At 49.7% G+C, this 18,168-nt stretch overlaps 1 long non-coding RNA gene across 41 annotated transcripts in view; it reads left to right on the plus strand.

Moving 5' to 3' along the window:
- LOC101704410 (uncharacterized) overlaps positions 1-18,168 on the plus strand; it is a 44,800-nt gene that overhangs the window by 14,600 nt on the left and 12,032 nt on the right. For 22 of the 41 annotated variants that reach the window (XR_015445296.1, XR_015445304.1, XR_015445303.1 and 19 more), the window contains one exon: positions 359-18,040. This is a non-coding gene — a long non-coding RNA (uncharacterized LOC101704410). The remainder of the gene's footprint in view (positions 1-358; positions 18,041-18,168) is intronic. The other 19 variants (XR_015445306.1, XR_015445288.1, XR_015445314.1 and 16 more) reach the window with 17 other exon arrangements.

Genomic DNA, 18,168 nt, shown 5'->3' on the forward strand with positions numbered 1-18,168 from the left:
TCACCGCTTTTAATCCTTTCCCTGACATCTGTCCATCTCAGGTGTGTATGGAGCCCTCTGTATGTGGATGTGAGCTGAGCACCCCACATCCTGACAACCTCGGGCAGGTGTGGAGCCCTATACATAGGGAATGGGAGCAAACCCCCCTAAAAGTTTATTTTACATGAGGGGTGAAGGGGTAAGGAAGAAATAGCTCTGCAGAGCAAACATAGGACAAACAGACAGAGACAAAGGGACAGAAGTAACAACAAAGGTACATCCTGGCTCTGAAAGAAACAGGACCGGCTATGGTGGGGGTCACAAGTCAAAGCTCCATAATGTGGATGTGAATAAAACACGTTTCCCTTCACCTTCTCAGGTCTGTGGAGTCATTGGTCACAGGGAGGATGTGACCAGAGCCTTCCAGGTCATGAGAGCCAAGGCTGTTTGTGGAGCCCTCTGAAACAGTGCTGTGAGCAGCCCACCCCTCATCCTGAGCACCTCTGGTATGTAGAGCCCTCTGCAATATGGGTGTAAGCAGAGCACATGGGTCCTGACCTGGGAGTGGGTCCAAGTATGTGAGAGGCCCCCATGTCTGCAGTGTGCAGACAACCTCAGGCCTTTGAGAAACCCTGCACCATGTGTGGAGCCCTGCCCCCCATGTAACCATCTCAGGGATATATGTGAGGCCTCTAGAATGGGATACAGGCAGATCCCACCACATCTTGAACACCTCAGGCATCTTGCACAATGTGCATGGGATGTGGTGCCCTCTTACATAGCTGATCTCATGCATGAGTAGGGTCCTCTAGAACATAGATGTGACCAGAGATCCTGTAGTCCTGACCATTGAAGGTGTATGTGAAGTCTTCTAAAACGCTGAAGAAAGCAGAGCCACCCCTATAAATCCTGACCAAATCAGATGTGTGGAATTCTCTAAAATACTAATGTGAGGGAAAGTCCCATCCATCATCCCAGGCACATATGCAGATCTCTACAACATGATTGTGAGCAGACACCACCCCCGACAACCGTCTGCTGACAAGGTCGGGCAGGTGTAGGGCCTTCTACAACATGAATGAGCAAAAGGCCTCAATTCTCACTACCTCAGACATATGAAGCCTTCCAAAATGAGGAAGTGAGAAGAACACCTGTAAGGAGAGCTTGTCAGCCATATAGAACTCAGTATAAAGAGGATGTGACTGGAGCCCCTCGTGTTCTGACTATGTAAGGTATGTGGTGCTCACACGATGATATGAGCTGAACTTCCCCACGTAGCCCACCTCAGATGTTTGAGTCACCTACCACAAGTACATGATAAGACCAAAAAAAAGCCTAACGTCTCAGGGGGTATAGAGCATTTAAAAAACCTATATATGGGCATGGACCCCACACCCCCACAGGCCCTGATAATTTCAGGCAAGCGCAGAAACCTCCAAAACATGGGTTTAACCAGGAAGCACCACTTCTGACACAGGTGTGTCTAGAACCCTCTACAATGTGAACATGAGCAGAGCCTCTGAATGTCCTGACCCCTGCAGCCACATGTGGGGCCCTGTAGCATGGGGTTAAAAGCACAGCACCCTCATGTCCTGACCTACTCAGGCATTGGTGGAGCCCTGGGCAACAGGAATGTCAACAGAGCCCTTCCATGTCCTGACAATCCCAGATATGTGTGATTCTCCTACAAATCAAATGACAGCAGAGTCCCTCCTGGTCAGTATAACACCATCATGTGTGGAGCTTGCTAGAAATTTGACGTGAAAACAGGCCCAGCATTTCCTCACCACCTCAGGTAGGTGCAAACCTTCTGCAGTATGGATGAAAGCAGAGCCATCCCCGTCTTGTGCTCATTTCATGAATTTGTGGAGACCTCTTCAACATGGAATCTGAAGAGAGCAGCCCATTGGATCAACCGCTTAGGCAGGTATGCAACTCTATGTGGGCAGTGCCCTTTCATGACTGGACAATCTCAGGCATGTGTAGAGCCCTGTACCAAGTGGATGTTAATTCAGCCCTCGTATTTCTTTATCTATAGAGCCTTAAACATTGGCACGTGAACAGATTTGCCATATCCCAACACCTAGTGTGACTGTGAGGCCTCTACCAGGGGAATGTGAGCATAGCCCTCATTCCCTGACAATCACAAGAACCTTATAATGTAGCTGTGAATCAGAGGCCTCAGTTCCTGACCACATCACTTGTGTGTGGGCCTCTAAAAAGAGAACATGGAAGCAGAGCCATTCCCCTTGTCCTCATCCTGTCTACAGAGGGTGTCCCTATAAAATGTGTGTGAACAGGAACCCAAGCCCACACTCTGGTGTTCTCACACCTGTTTTGAGTCTAGTACACTGTGCAGGTCCATGGAGCTCCCCATATATTGACCAACCCCATCCTTGGAACCCGCACAACAGGACTGTAAGCAGAGCCCCCACACTCTGCCCACATCCTGATTACCTCAGGTATATATTAGCCCTCCACAATGTAAGTTACCAGAGCCCCACCCTAGACTTAAGCACCACAGGTGTACAAGCAGCCCCTTAAAAACCAGACATCGGCAGTCTCTCGTTCTCTTGAACAACTCATACATGTGGGGTGCCCTGCATGCTGTGATTGTGAGCAGAGCGTCCCCCATGTCCTGATGACCTCAGGCATGGGTGGTGCCCTGGACAACATGAATGTGAGTGCTGCCATTCCACGCACTGACAAACTGGTTATTTGTGGTATTTCTGCTACAATGGGGAGGTCAGCACACTCCACACACACTGGACACCTGCATCATGCACGGACCCCTTTACAAGGTGGGTGTGAGAAGAGGCCCACCGTTTCCTGATGCTATCAGGGAGGTGCAAACCTTCTACAATGAGAATGTGAGCAGTACCTATGAGCTATGTGCGGTCACCATGGACCAAATGTGTGGTGTGTGGTCCACCTTCCCTGTGATGTGCTTGTCTCATGGATGTGGAGCTCTCTTCCTCATGGAATATGAACAGAGCAGGCCACTGGGTCACTGCCTCAGGAATGTGTAAGCCTCTATGAGAGAATGGGCACAGTGCCCCCACAGAAATGCTGACCACCTCAGGCATGTGCAGAGCCCTATACAATACAACGTGGGAAATGGTCTCTCATGTCTGGACAAACTCAGGCATGGGTGGAGCTCAACGGTGTGTGTGTGTGTGTGTGTGTGTGTGTGTGTGTGTGTGATCATTTCTCCAAGTACAGAGCCTTTAGAAAATGGGAAAATGAATATGAATCCTGTCTGCAAACTTCTATTGAGACTTTGAGCCCTCTCCAATGGCAGTGGAAACACAGGCCCCATGACCTGAAACTCTCAGATACCCATGGAGACCTCTACAATGTGCTGTGAACACAAACTACCTACCATATCCTCATAACCTCAGCTGTTGGTCAGCCCTCTATAAAGTGACTTTGGGAACTGCCCCTCCACATGTCCTGACTACATTACAAATCTGTGTGGAGCCCACTTCAACCTGAATGTGGCCAGAGGACCAAATCCGGCTCAGGTCAAGGAATCCACAAAGTGAATGCGAACAGAGCCCCCCCTCACACTGTGACTTGACTTCTGAAGAACGTGGGGAGCCTGTACAGTGTACATGTGAGCAGGACCCCACACACGACCCCACACTCAGGCATTTGTGAAGACCTGAGATACATGGATGTAAAGAGCAGCCCTCCACGTCCTGCCAATCAGGGCATGTGTGGTCCCTCTACAACAGGAGAGCACAACCAAGGCAGCTCCATCACTGTCGCATATGGGGCCCTCTACCATGTGGACAGGACAGCAGTGCCACCTCCTTCTGACTGGGTCAGAAGTGTGGAAATCCTCTGCAACATGGATGTGACCAGAGCCATGTTTCAGTGGTGATGATCACACGAGTGTGTTGCCTCAACAAAGAGGATACGATGAGAGCCGCCAACATCCTCAATCCCTGAGACATGAAAACTGACATGAACATAACTCCCTGTGTATCTAGTTCAAATGTGATTGTGATCCCTGTACTATCTGGTTGTCACATGAGATGTCCATGACCTCACTAAGTGGCTGCAGATGGGTCACTACTGATAAAAATGTGAGCAGGACTTCCTGCATCCCCCTGACCAGTCTTTATGAGCTAAGTCATGTGGAGAACCTTGTACAAAGTAAACTTGACCTAAACACCCACCATGTCCCCACCTGCTCAAACTCATTTGATGACTTGTGCAATGTAACTGTAAATCCAGCCCCAGCCCCATGGTGTGAAGTCTACCACAAGGTGGTGAGCACAAAAACCCGTGTCCTGACCATTTCAGCAGGGTGTGTAGCACTGCACAGTACACATGTCCGCAGGGGCACTCCAACATGTCTTGACGACCTCAGGCACTGGTGGAGCCCCAAAGAATGTGGAAGTGCACAGAGACTCACAAATTCTTGATGAACTCAGGTGTGTAGTTCTTTTACTGAGTCAACTAGAACAAAGTCCCAACATGTTCTATGCCTTGCCACCCTGAAGGGAACCCTGTCCAAAGAGAACATGTCAAGAGATGCACCATTTATTGAACATTGCATGCCTGAGGAAAACCTCGACAACATGGCTATGACCAGCGCACCCCACCATGTGGTCAAAACTTCTCCCAAGTGTGGAGCCCTCTTCAACGTGAATGTGAAAAGAGCACCCCACATCCTTGGGAACTCAGTTGTGGGTGGAACACTGTACGCCTGAAATGTGAGCAGAGCCTCTCCATGTCCTCACAACCCCTGATCTGTGTGGATCCCTGGACAGTGTGGACGTGACCAACCTGTGTGCTGAGTATTTCAGGGGTTTCAAGCCCTCTGTTGCAAGGATGCAATCACGTGAGCTTTCTAAGTCTGCAGCACCTAAGCAGTGGTGGAACAATCTACATCATTCATGTGAGCAACGCTCAACTGGCCTGACCACATTGGGTATATGGATTACTCAGTAGTGAGGATAAGAGCAGAGCACCCCAGGTTCGATCCATGTTCTGCATCTATGCAGCCCTTTATAATGCACCTGTGAATCAGGTCACGGGTCCTGACAACATCACTTATGTGTAGGCCTGCAAAAAGAGAACATGGAAACAAAGTGACTCCCCATGTCCTTATCCTGCTGGGAGGGTTGGTCCCTATAAAATGTGTATGTGAACAGGAACCCAAGCCCATGTCATGTTGTCTTGAGACCTGTGTTGAGCCTTCCACAGTGTGGATATAAACAGAGCTCCCCATATCCTGGCCACCAACCCTATCCATGGAGCCCTGAACAACTTGACTGAAAGCAGAGTCCACACACCCCGCGCATGCCCTGACAACCTCAGACATGTATAGAGCTCTACACAATGTGAAAGTGACCAGAACCCCACCTTTATCTTAAGACCAGAGGTGTGCAAGCAGCCCCTTACAAAGTGGATGTGAGCAGAGCCTCTTGCTCTCCTGACCAACTCAGGTGTGTGTGGTGCCCTGCACACTGTGATTGTGAGCAGAGCTTCCTTCACGTCCTAATGACCTCAGGCATTGGTGGTACTCAGGGCAACATGAATGTGATCACAGCCCTGCCACACACTGAAGATTCCAGGTATGTATTGTCTCACTACAAAGGAGGGGTCAGCAGACTCCACAGGCCCTGGACACCTGCAGCATGTATGGAGACCTCAATAAGGTGGACGAGGGAAGAGCCTCAGCATTACCTGGCCCTCTCAGGAAGAGAGGAAGGTTACATTGTGGACATGAGCAGATCCATCTCCAGGTTCTGCTTGTCTTGTGCATGTGGAGGCCTCTTTAACATGGACTATAAACAGAGCAGGCCATTCAGTCAATACCTCAGGCATGTGTGGAAGCCTCTATGAGAGAATGGACCCAGCCTCCCCATCCCAAAACTGATGACCTCAGGCATGTGTGGAGCCCTGTACAGCACTTTATGGGGGCCAAGCCCTCTCCTATCTGAACAAATTCAGTCGGGTAGATTTCAGCCAGATGGTGATCAGTTCTCAAAGTACAGAGCCTAAGAAAATGGGAAAGTGAACACACTTCCCATGTGCCAACTGCTGCTGGGATGGTGAGCCCTCTCCGAGGGCAGGGGAAGCACAGGCTGCTCGTCCTGAAACTCTGATACCCATGGAGACCTCTACAATGTGCAGTGAGGAACGCCCCACCACATCCTCACAGCCTCAGGTGTTTGTGAGTGCTCTATAAAGTCACTTTGGGAACAGCCCCTTCCCAGGTACTGACTACATCACGCCTCTAGGTTGAGGCATTTTCAATGTGAATGAGGCCTGAACACCCCATATGCAGTTCACATCAGGCTCGTGGGGTGGAATATACTCGGTAAATGTGGACAGAGGCCCCCACATACACTGTGACTTCACTGATGAAGAATGTGGGGAGCCCTGTACAGTGCATATGTGAAGAGAGCCAGCACACACATGTCCTGACACACTCAGGCATTTGTGAAGACCTGAGAAACATGGAGGTGAAGAGCGGCCCTCCATGTCCTGCCAATCAGGGCATGTGTGGTCCCTCTACAACAGAAGAGCACAACCAAGGCAGCTCCGTCTCTGTCACATAAGGAGCTCTCTACCACATGGGCAGGACAGGAGCCCCACCTTCTTCTGACCACCTCAGAAGTGTGGAAGCCCTCTGCAGCATGGATGTGACCAGAACCGTGCACCTGGGGTGATCATCTCAGGTGTGTGTGGAGGCCTCAACAAAGAGGATGCGAGGAGAGCTGCCAATATCCTTAATCCTTGAGGCATGAATATTGACATGAACATAACTCCCTGTGTTTCTACTTCTAATGTGATTGTGACTCTTGTATAATGTGGTTGTTACCTTAGATGCTCATTATCTTATTAATTGGCTGTGTATGGGGCCCTTTCTGATATAAATGTGAGCAGGGCTGCCTGCATCCCTGACCTGTCATCATGAGCTATGTGGAGAACCTTGTACAAAGTAAACTTGACCTGAACACCCACCATGTCCCCACCTGCTCAGACTTGTTTGATGACTTGTGCAATGGAACTGTAAACCCAGCCCTAGCCCTATGGTGTGAAGTCTCCCACTAGGTCGTGAGCATAAACACCCATGTCTTGGTCATTTCAACAAGGTGTGTGACACTGCACAATACACATGTCTGCAAGGGGACTCCACCATGTCTTGATGACCTCAGGCACTGGTGGAGCCTGGTAGAATGTGGACGTGCAGAGAGACCTGGAAATTCTTGACCAACTCGGGTATGTGGTGCTTTTTCCACATCAACTAGAACAAAGCTCCAACATGTTATATGCCTTGACACCGTGAATGGAGCCCTGTCCAAAGAAAACATGACAACAGATGAACCATTTCCTGACCAATGGAGGCCTGAGGAAAACCTTGACAACATGGCTATGACCAGGACCCCTGACATTTGATCACCACATCTCCCATGGGTGGTGCCCTCTTCAACCTGAGTGTGAACAGAGTACCCACGTCCTCAGGAGCTCAGTTGTTGGTGGAACCCTGTACATCTGGAATGTGAGGAGAGCCTCTGCATGTCCTGTCAACTACAGGCCTATGTGGAGCCCTGGGCAATGTGGACATTACAAGTCCAACCATATGGTAAGCAACTCAGGTGTTTCAAGCCCTCTTCTACAAGGAGGCAATCACCTGAGCTTTCAAGGTCTGCACCACCTCAGCCAGTTGTCAAGACCTCTACATCCCTCATGTGAGCACTCCTCAACTGATGTGACTACATCGGGTATGTGGATTTCTCAGTAGTGTAGGTGAGAGCAGAGAACCCCAGATCCCATCCACATTCCACATCTATGCAGCCCTTTATAATGCAGCTATGAATCAGGGGCCACAGGGCCTGACAACATCAATTCTGTGTAGGCCTCCAAAAAGAGAACACGGAAGCAGAGCCATTCCCCATGTCCTCATCCTGTCTGCAGAGTGGGTCCCTAGAAAATATTTATGTGAAGAGGAACCCATGCCCATATTGTGTTGTCTTCAGACCTGTGTTGAGACTTGTACAGTGTAGATGGAAATAGAGCTCCCCATGTCCAGACCATCAATCTCATCCATGGAACCCTGTACAACTTGTCTGTAAGCAGAGCCTTTTACTCCCGGACCTTGTCCTGACTGCCTCAGGCATATACTGAGCCCTCCACAATGTGACAGTGACCAGAGCCCCACCCTTGTCTTAAGCACCACAGGTGTGCAAGCACCCCTTACAAAAGGGATGTGAGCAGAGCCTCTTGCTGTCCTGACCAACTCAGGCATGTGTGGTGCCCTGTGCACTGTGATTGTGAGCAGAGCCTTGCATGTCCTGATGACCTCAGGCATTGGTGGTGCCCTGGACCATCCCAGGTATGTGTTGTCCTGCTACAAAGAAGGGGTCAGCAGATTCCACAGGCCCTGGACACCTGCAGCATGTATGGAGCCCTCAGCAAGGTGGACATGAGAAGAGGCTCAGCATTTTCTGACCCTCGCAGGTAAGTATAAACCTTCTACATTGTGGACATGAGCAGATCCATCCAAAGGTTCTGCACATCTTGTGCATGTGGAGGCTTCTTTAACATGGAATATGAACCAAGCAGGCCATTCAGTCAATGCCTCAGGCATGTGTGGAAGCTGCTATGAGGGAATGGACACAGCACCCTCTGACCCGTCCACAAGCTGACCACCTCAGGCAAATATTGAGCCCTGAATAGCACTCTATGTGGACCGAGCCTTTTCCTGTCTCTACAAATTCAGGCAGGGGTGGAGCTCAGCCAGATGGTGATCAGTTCTGGAAGTACAGAGCCTAAGAAAATGGGAAAGTGAATGCACTTCCCATGTGCCAACTGGTGCTGGGATGGTGAGCCCTCTCTAAGGGCTGTAGAAGCACAGGCCGCTTGTTCTGAAACTCTGATACCCATGGAGACCTCTACAATGTGCAGTGAGGAACACCCCACCACATCCTCACAGCCTCAGGTATTTGTGAGTGCTCTATAAGTGACTTTGGGAACAGCCCCTCCTTATGTCCCCACTACATCATGCCTGTGTGTTGAGCTTTCTTCAACGTGAATGAGGCCTGAAACCCCATGTGTGGTCCACATCAGGCAGAATCCACTAGGTGAATATGGACAGATTTCCCCACATATATTATGACATGACTTATGAAGATTGTGGGGAGCCCTGTATAATGTATATGTGAGCAGGGCCACCACACACATTTCCTGACACACTCAGGTATTTGTGAAGACCTGAGAAACATGGATATGAAGAGTGGCCATGTGAAGAAAAATGGATGTGAAGGCCTCCGTGTCCTGCCAATCAGAGCATGTGTGGTCCCTCTACAAAACCAGAGCACAACCAAGGCACCTCCATCACTGTCACATATGGAGCTTTCTACCACATGGACAGGAGAGGAGCCCCACTTCCTTCTGACCAGCTCAGAAGTGTGGAAACCCTCTGCAACATGGCTGTGACCACAGACATGCACCTGTGGTGATGATCACATGCATGTGTGGAGGCCTCAACAACAAGGTTAAGAACAGAGCTGCCAATATCCTGAATCCCTCAGGAATGTGCAGAACCATCTTCAAGGTATGTTTAGAATGCTCCTATTCCCCCACACCCTGTCTCTCACATGCTGCTCATCTCAAGCAGATGTGCAGCCCTGTAAAAACTCAGAAATGAGCAGCACCCTTCTGTGTCCTGACAAACTCAGGCACATGCAGGACCCTTTGGGACTATCGGAGCAGATCCTCCGTGTCCTGCCTGAATTGTGCGCAGAATCATCTATAACATGGATGTGAGTAGAACACCTTTCTACTGACCTTCTCAAGTGTATATAGCCCAGGGTCACAAGGAAGATGTGACCAGAATCTCCCTGCATGTTCTGTTTGGGGCGGGTGTGGCACTCTGTATGATGTATGTGTGAGTAGGGCACCACACACTCAGACGAACTCATGTATGTGTGGAGCCCTGTACAACCAGGATGTGAGCAGGCCTTGAATGTAACCCCATAGGAATGAGGACCGAGTGGGGCTCCACTGTCATCCACATTGTGTGCAGTGCCTACAGGCCACAGATGGTCATCAAAAGGGCACAAGGGGACTAAGTACAACTCCCTGTGTATGCAATTCTAATTTGACTGAGATCCCTTTACAATGTGGTTGTCACCTGAGATCCCAATAACTTCATTAAGTGGCTGTATATGGTGGGCCTCCTTGATATAAATGTGAGCAGCAAGGCTGCCTGCATCCCTCTGACCTGTCATTACTGCCTGAGGTGTATGGAGAACCTTGTACAATGTGAATTTGACCTGAACACCCACTGTGTTCCCACCTGGTCAGACTTGTCTGATGCAATGGAACTGTAAATGAGCTCCAGCCCTGTAGTGTGAAGTATAGCACAAGGTTGTGATCATAAACACTTGTGTCCTGCCCATCTCAGCAAGTTGTATATCACTGCACAATACACATGTGAGCAGGGGCACTCCACCATGTCTTGATGACCTCAGGCACTGGTGGAGCCCTGTAGAATGTGCAAGTGCAAAGAGACCCTCCATTTCTTGACCAACTCAGGAATATGGGCCTATAGGGAAAGGGTAATGGGAGTTGCCAGAGACCCCTGCAGTGGTCCTGAGCTTCTGCAAGCCAGTACGATGTCCACAAGACTGGAAACTGGGAATTATGAGAAACACAGAGACTTGAGAGAAACTGAGTCTTGGGCTGATCTATGCTGCTCTGGGCAGCAAAGACAAAGGACTCCCAGGACATCCAGTGTTTATTTATTACAAGTGTGGGCAGGGGGTAAACTGAGCAGGACTTGGGACACCTGCTGATAACAAGTATCAAGCAGGCAGGACTGTAAAATGAGGACACAAACATATCTTTGCTGAAGAGAACAAATGGTGAATTCAGAGGGGAAGAATTTAGCTGGAGTCAGTTGACCTTGACTGGGAGTGAGCTCAGCCAAGCTCTGCTATTTCCAATGTAACACAGCCAAATTAGGGAGGGACAAGAAGCTTGTGCCACTATAGGCTGCTAATACTGGATGAAGGTGTCTGCTACATGGGCCCTTTGTAAAGTCAAATAGAACAGAGGCCCAGTAAGTTTTATGCATCACCATCATGAATGGACCCTTGTCCAAAGACACACCAAGAGACTCACAATTTCCTACCCAATGCAGGCCCATGGAAAACCTCTACAACATGGCTATGACCAGCACCACCCACCATGCCATCACCACATCTCAGAAGGATGGAGCCCTCCTCAACATGAATGTGAACAGAGCACCTGAGGTCCCTAAGAGCTCTGTGGTGCATGGAATCCTGTACACCTGGAATGTGAGCAGAGCCTGTCCATGTCCTAAAAGCTGCAGGGCTATTTTGAGCCCTGGACAATATGGCCACAAGCAGCCCAACTATATGCTGACCACCTCAGGGATTCTGAGTCTTCCATTACAAGGAGGAATTGACCCGAGCTTTGCAAGTCTGGACCATCTTAGCCGGTGGTGGAGCCCTCTATATCAAGGATATGAGGACTGCTCCACTGGCATGACCACAATGGGTATGTGGATTCCTCAGTAGTGTGGAAAGAGCAGAGCACCTCATGACCCACCCTTGCTCTGCATGTATGTACTCCTTTATAATGCAGCTTTGAATCAGAGCCCCCAGGTCCTGACCACATCACTTGTCTTTGGGTCCCCAAAAACAGAACATGGAGCCAGAGGCATTCCCCATATCCTCATCCAGTCTAGAGGATGGAGCCCTATAAAATGTGTATGTGAACAGGAACCCAAACCCATGTCCTGATATCCTCAGACTTGTGCTGAGGACAGGTCTTGTACAATGTGGTTGTAAATAGAGCTTCCATGTGCTGACCACCAAGGCCATCCATGGAGCCCTGTACAACATGACTGTAAGCAGAGCCCCCACACCCCACCTATGTCCGGACTACCTCAGGCATATACTGAGCCCTCCACAATGTGAAAGTGAACAGAGCCCCACCCTTGTCTTAAGCACCACAGGTGTTCAAGCAGCACCTTAAAAAGTGGATGTGAGCAGAACCTCTCTCTGTCCTGACCAATTCAGGCATGTGTGGTGCCCTGCACACTGTGATTCTGAGCAGAGCCTCCCCATGTCCTGACAACCTCAGGCATTGGTGGTGCCCTGGACAACATGAATGTAATCACAGCGCTGCCCACACATTGACAATCCCCTGTATGCATGCTCCTGCTAAAACTGGAAGGTCAGCAGACCCCACACGCACTGGACACCTGCATCATGCATGGAGCCCTCTACAAGGTGGACATGAGAAGAGCCCCACCATTTCCTGACCCACTCAGGTAGGTGCAAACCTTCTACAAAGTGGATGTGAACAGAGCCATCCATGAGTTTTGCTCATTTCATTCATTTGGATCCCTCTTCAACATAGAATATGAACAAATCAGCCAATTCAGTCAATGCCTCAAGCATGTGAGAAACCCTCTACTAGGGAAATGCACAGCATGCCTCCCACAAAGACCCCTGTGGAGCCCCATACAACACTCCATGTGTGCAGTGCCCTGGCAAGTCCGGACTACCTCAGGTAAGGTTGAGCCTGGCCAGGTGAAGATCATTTCTCCAAGTATAGAGCCTTAGACAATAGGGAGGTGAATACACTTCCTGTGTGCAAACTCATACTGTGATTGTTAGCCCTCTCCAATGGCAGTGGAGGCACAGGCTCCACATCCTCACATCTCAGATAACATGGAAACTGCTACAGTTTGAAGCAAGGAATGCCCCACCACATCCTCACAGCCTCGTGTTGGGGAGCCCTCAAAAGTGACTTTGGGAACAGCTCCTCCCCATGTCCTGACTACATCATGCCTGTGTATAGCCTTCTCGACCTGAATGTGGCCAGAGCATCCAAGCACAGAACACATCAGGGTCCTGTGGAGAAATCCATCAGGTGAATGGGGACAGAGGCCATTACACACACTGACTTGACTTTGAAGAACATGAGGATCTGTGTACAGTGTATATGTGAGCAGGACCACTACCCAAATGTCCTGACACACTCAGACATTTGTGAAGACCTGAGCCACAGGGATGTGAAGAGTGGCCCTCCATGTCCTGCCAACCAGGGCATGTGTGGTCCCTCTACAACAGGAAAGCTCACATATTGAGCCCTTTACCTGGTGGACAGGATAGGAGCCCAAGCTATCCACTTCTGACAGTCTCAGAAGTGTGGAAACCCACAGCAGCATGGGTGTGACCAAAGCTAGGTGCCTGTGGTGATGATCACATGCATGTGTGGCGGCATCAGCAATGAGTATGTGAACAGAGCCAATATGATGAACAACTCAGGTATGTGCCAAACTCTGTGCAAGGTGAGTATGTAAAGAATACCCCTATACCCCCACACCCCATACATGCACACATGCTCACCATCTCAGGCAAGTGTGCCACCCTGTAAAACTTAGAAGTGAACAGGACCTTCCTTTCTCCTCACAAATTCAGGCACATGTAGGGCCCTGCAAGATCATGTGAGCAGAGCCTCCATGTCCTGTGGACCTGAATTGTGTGCAGAATCATCTACAACATGGATGTGAATAGAAAACCTTTTTCCTGACCTTCTCAGATGTACGTAGCTCAGGGCCACATGGAGGATGTGGCCTGGGGCTTCCATGTCATGACAACTGAAGCCACCTGCAGAAATTTCTAAAGCAACATGAGCAGCACCAACCCATGTCCTGACCACCTCTGGAATACATGTGAGCAGCTTATCCCATGCTGTCACAAACTCAATCAAGTGTGAAGCACTGTACAACCAGGCTAGGAGCAGAAAGCCCCATGTTTTGACCTCCTCAGGTAGGTGAGGACACCTGGCAAATGTAGAGGTGATTGAAATCTCCATGCATGTCCTGATTTTCTGGGTGGTGGGGTCACTCTGTATGATGTATGTGTGAGTAGGGTCCCCACATGTGGATGAACTCACCCATGGGTGGAGCCCTGTGCAAAGAGGATGTGAGCAGCCCCCTGGGTCTTCTTGTACTAATTATCTGTGGCCTGGATAAAATGTAAATGAGAGTGGAGACCCATCCCACACTCATTTCTGCAGGGATATATATGAGGCCTTTATAAGGTCCACATGGCAAGATCCCCACATCTCTACCATCTCAGCTGTGTGGAATCCTGAGCAATGTGCATGTGAGGTGGTAGCCTCATATACAGAAATTTCAAGCATGAGTGAGTCCTGGAGAACATGGACATGAACACAACTCCCCATATACCTTCCTCTAATTCCACTGTGATCCCTGTATAATGTGGTTGTCACCTGAGATCTGCATGACCTCACTAACTGGCTGTATATGGGGCCCTCACTGATATAAATGTGAACAGGGCTGCCTGCATCCCCCTGACCTGTCATCCCTGCCCGAGGCATGTAGAGAACCTTGTACAGTGTGAACTTGACCTGAACACCCACTCTGTCCCCACCTCCTCAGACTTGTCTGATGACTTGTGCAATGGAACTGTAAATTCAGCGCCTTGCCCTATGTCCTGAAGTCTACCACACACCCCTGCCTTGACCATCTCAACAATGTGAGTAGCACTGCACAATACACATGTGATCAGGGGCACTCCACCATGTCTTGATGACCTCAGGCATTGTTGGAACCCTGGACAATGTGGAAGTGTGAAGAGACCCAAAAATTCTTGACCAACTCAGTTGTGTGGGCCCTTTACCAAGTCAACTACAATGGTTCTGACACATTGTATGCATCGGCATCATGAATGGAGCCCTGTCCAAAGAGGACAGTACAAGAGATGTACCATTTTTCATCCAGTGCAGGCCTGTGGAAAACCTTTACAACATGGCTATGACCAGCTTCCTCCAGGAAACAGTCATCAAGTATCGCAACTGTGGAACCCTCCTCACTGTGAATGTGAACAGAGAATCCCACATCTTCAGGAGCTTGGTGGTAGAACTTGGAGCCCTGTACAGCTTGATTGTAAACAGCCCCACAACCCACACATGTCCTGTCTACTTCAGCAATATATGGAGCCCTCCACAATGTGAAAGTGGCCAGAGCCCCATCCTTGTCTTAAGCACCCTAGGTGTGCAAGCAGCCCCATACACAGCAGATTGGAGCAGAGTCTCTCACTGTCCCAACCAGCTCAGGCATGTGGGCTGCCCTGGACACTGTGATTGTGAGCAGAGCCTCCCCATGTTCTGACGACCTCAGGCATTGGTGGTGCCCTGGACCACATGAATGTGTGCACAGCCCTGCCACACACTGCCCATCCTTGGTTTGTGTGGTCCCGTTACAACGGGAAGGTCAGCAGACCCCACACACCATGGACACCTGCATCATGCATGGAGCCCTGTACAAGGTGGATGTGAGACGAGGTCTACCATTTCCTGACCCTTTCAGATAGGTGGAAACCTTCTACAGTGTGGCTGTGAGCAGAGCTATCCCCTTGTAGTGCTCATCTCACATATGTGGAGCCTTCTTCAACATGGAATATGAACAGAGCAGCCCATTCAGTCAACACCTATAGGATTGTGGAACCCTATATGTGGGAAATGGCACAGTCCCCCCCTCCACACACACACATGCTGACTACCTCAGGCCCCTGTGGAGCCCTGTGTAACACTCTATGTTGGGTGAGCCCTCTCCTGTCTGGACAACCTCAGGCAAGGTTGGAGTTCAGTCAAGTGATGATCATTTTTCAAAGTATAAAGCTTTAGACCATGGGGATGTGAACACACTTCCCATGTATACAATTCTACTGTGATTTTTGGGTCCTCTTCGAGGCTAGTGGAAGCACAGTCTCAATATATTGAAATTCTCAGATACCAGTGGACACCTCTACAATGTGTTCTGAGAAATGCCCCACCACATCCTCACATCCTGAGGTGTCCGTTCATCCTCTGTAAAGTGACTTGGGAAACAGCCCCTCCACATATCCTGACTATAGCACATGTGTAGAGTCCTCTGCAAACTGAATGTGGCCAGAGCACCCATGTGTGGACCAAACCAGACTCCTGTCAAGGAATCCACAAAGTGAAGGTGGACAGAGGCCCCCACATACACTATGATGACTTTTGAAGAACATGGGGAGCCTGTAGAGTGTATATGTCAGCAGGGCCACCACCCACATGTTCTGACACACTCAGGCATTAGCAAAGACCTGAGACACATGGATGTGAAGACCGGTCCTCCATGTCCTGCCACTCAGGGCATGTGTGGTGCCCAGTACAATTAGGTAAGTGTGGAGCCCCAACCTCTCCTCATCCATGCAGGGATATATAGGAGGCCTTCACAAGGTCCACATGCCCAGATACCCATCACATCTCCACCATCTCAGGCCTATGGAATCCTCCCCAATGTTCATTTGAGGCAGAGTGCTCATATACAGAAACTCTCAGGCATAAATCAAGTTCTCTGCAAAATGGACATGAACAAGCACCCCATCCACCTACTTTTAATGTCATAGAAATCCCTGTTCAATGTGTGTGTCACCTGAGTTCCTCATCACTTCACTAACAGGCTGTGTATGGGGCTCTCCATATGTAAGAGCAGAGCTGTCCCCATTCCCTGACCTGTCATCACACCCAGAGTCATGAAGGGAATCTTGTATAATGTAAAGTTGACCTGCACACTCCCATCTTTCACACATGTGTAGTGACTTGGACAATGTAATTGTTAGGCCAACTGCCTGTCCCCCATGTCAGAAATACTACAATGTTGTGAGCATAAACCCTCTGTCCTGACCACCTCATGAATGTGTGATATAAGCAGGGACATTTGCCCATGTCCTGATGACCTCAGGTATTGCCGGAGCCCTATAGAGCACAGATATGCGCAGAGACCCTCCATCTCCTGACAAACTCAAGGGTGTGAGTCCTTTGCAGTGTCAATGTGAACACAGCCCCACAAGTTATAAGCATCGCCATCATGTATGGAGCCCTGTACAACAGGACGTGACAAGTGCTGCACCATTTCATGACCGACTCAGGCTCATGAAAACTTTTACAATGTGGATGTGACCAGCACCATTGGATGAGGTCATCATGTCTCACACATGTGGGACCCTCTTCAATGTGAATGTGAACAGTGCAGCCCATGTCCTCACAAGCTCAGCTGTCCATGAAACCTTCTACAGGGGTATGTGAGCAGCAAACCCGATATAAATGCTAACATCTCAGGTACGTGTGAGGTCCTATATAACACATGATGGAAGTGGTACCCTCCCATGTCCTGACACCTCAGGCTATGTTTGGAGCCCTATACAATGAGAATGTGAGCAGAGCCTCTCCATGTCCCTACTTACAGACATGTGTGGAGCCCTGTGTGACATGGATGTGAGCAGACCACTGTAACCAGACTGACTCAGGTCTTTGGAGCTCTCTGTTCCAAGGAGGAAGTTACCAGAACTATCTATTTCCTGACCACCTCAGCAGGTGGAGGAGCCCTCTGAAAGAAGGAACTGAGCACTGCCATATTGTTTTGAACACACTGGGGATGTGGAGCGCTCTGTAATGCGCCTGAGAGCAAAGCACATCGGCAGGTGGCACACACTACTACACGGACGTGAGTAGAGCCCCCAGTATCCTTTCCATTTCAGAAATGAGCAGAGACCTCTACAACATGGATGTGGAGGAGATCCCTTAATGTCGTGATCATCTTCATAGGATGTGGGTCCTTATACAACAAGGAGGTGAGCAGTCTCCTCCATATCCTGACCATCGAGGGTGGAATGCTGTACAGTATAATGGCAGCAGACACCCACCTTGCTACATCCAAGCATCCCAGAGGTCGTACGTAGCCTTCTAGATCCTGGCCAAGCCCCCACACATGCTGAATATATGTGGTGTGTGGGGAGCGCTGCCTGACCTGGACGTGCACAGAGCCTCCCATGTCCTGACCATCTCAGGCTATATGTGGAGCTGTATACAGTGTAGACGGGAAGGAACCACCCCACTCTTTATTTTCTCAGGTGTGTGTGTGGAGCCTTCTACAATGGAGACGCGAGCAGAGCCTCAGAGTACCAGGTCTCAATCTCAAGTATGGCACCTTCTCTCCTAGGACAATGTGAGTAGAGCCCCCTACCACCATGCTCTGATCCTGTTAGTCACATCCCAGCCATTTCACCCACCCCATATGGAGGTCCCTCCACTGCAGGTAGGAGCAGCAACCCTCCGTGATGTCTGACCCTGTCA

This window comes from Heterocephalus glaber, unplaced genomic scaffold, assembly GCF_053883595.1.
Source record: "Heterocephalus glaber isolate CG9 unplaced genomic scaffold, H.glaber_assembly_v1.0 deba00001610, whole genome shotgun sequence".
In the NCBI taxonomy this organism is placed as follows: domain Eukaryota; kingdom Metazoa; phylum Chordata; class Mammalia; order Rodentia; family Bathyergidae; genus Heterocephalus; species Heterocephalus glaber.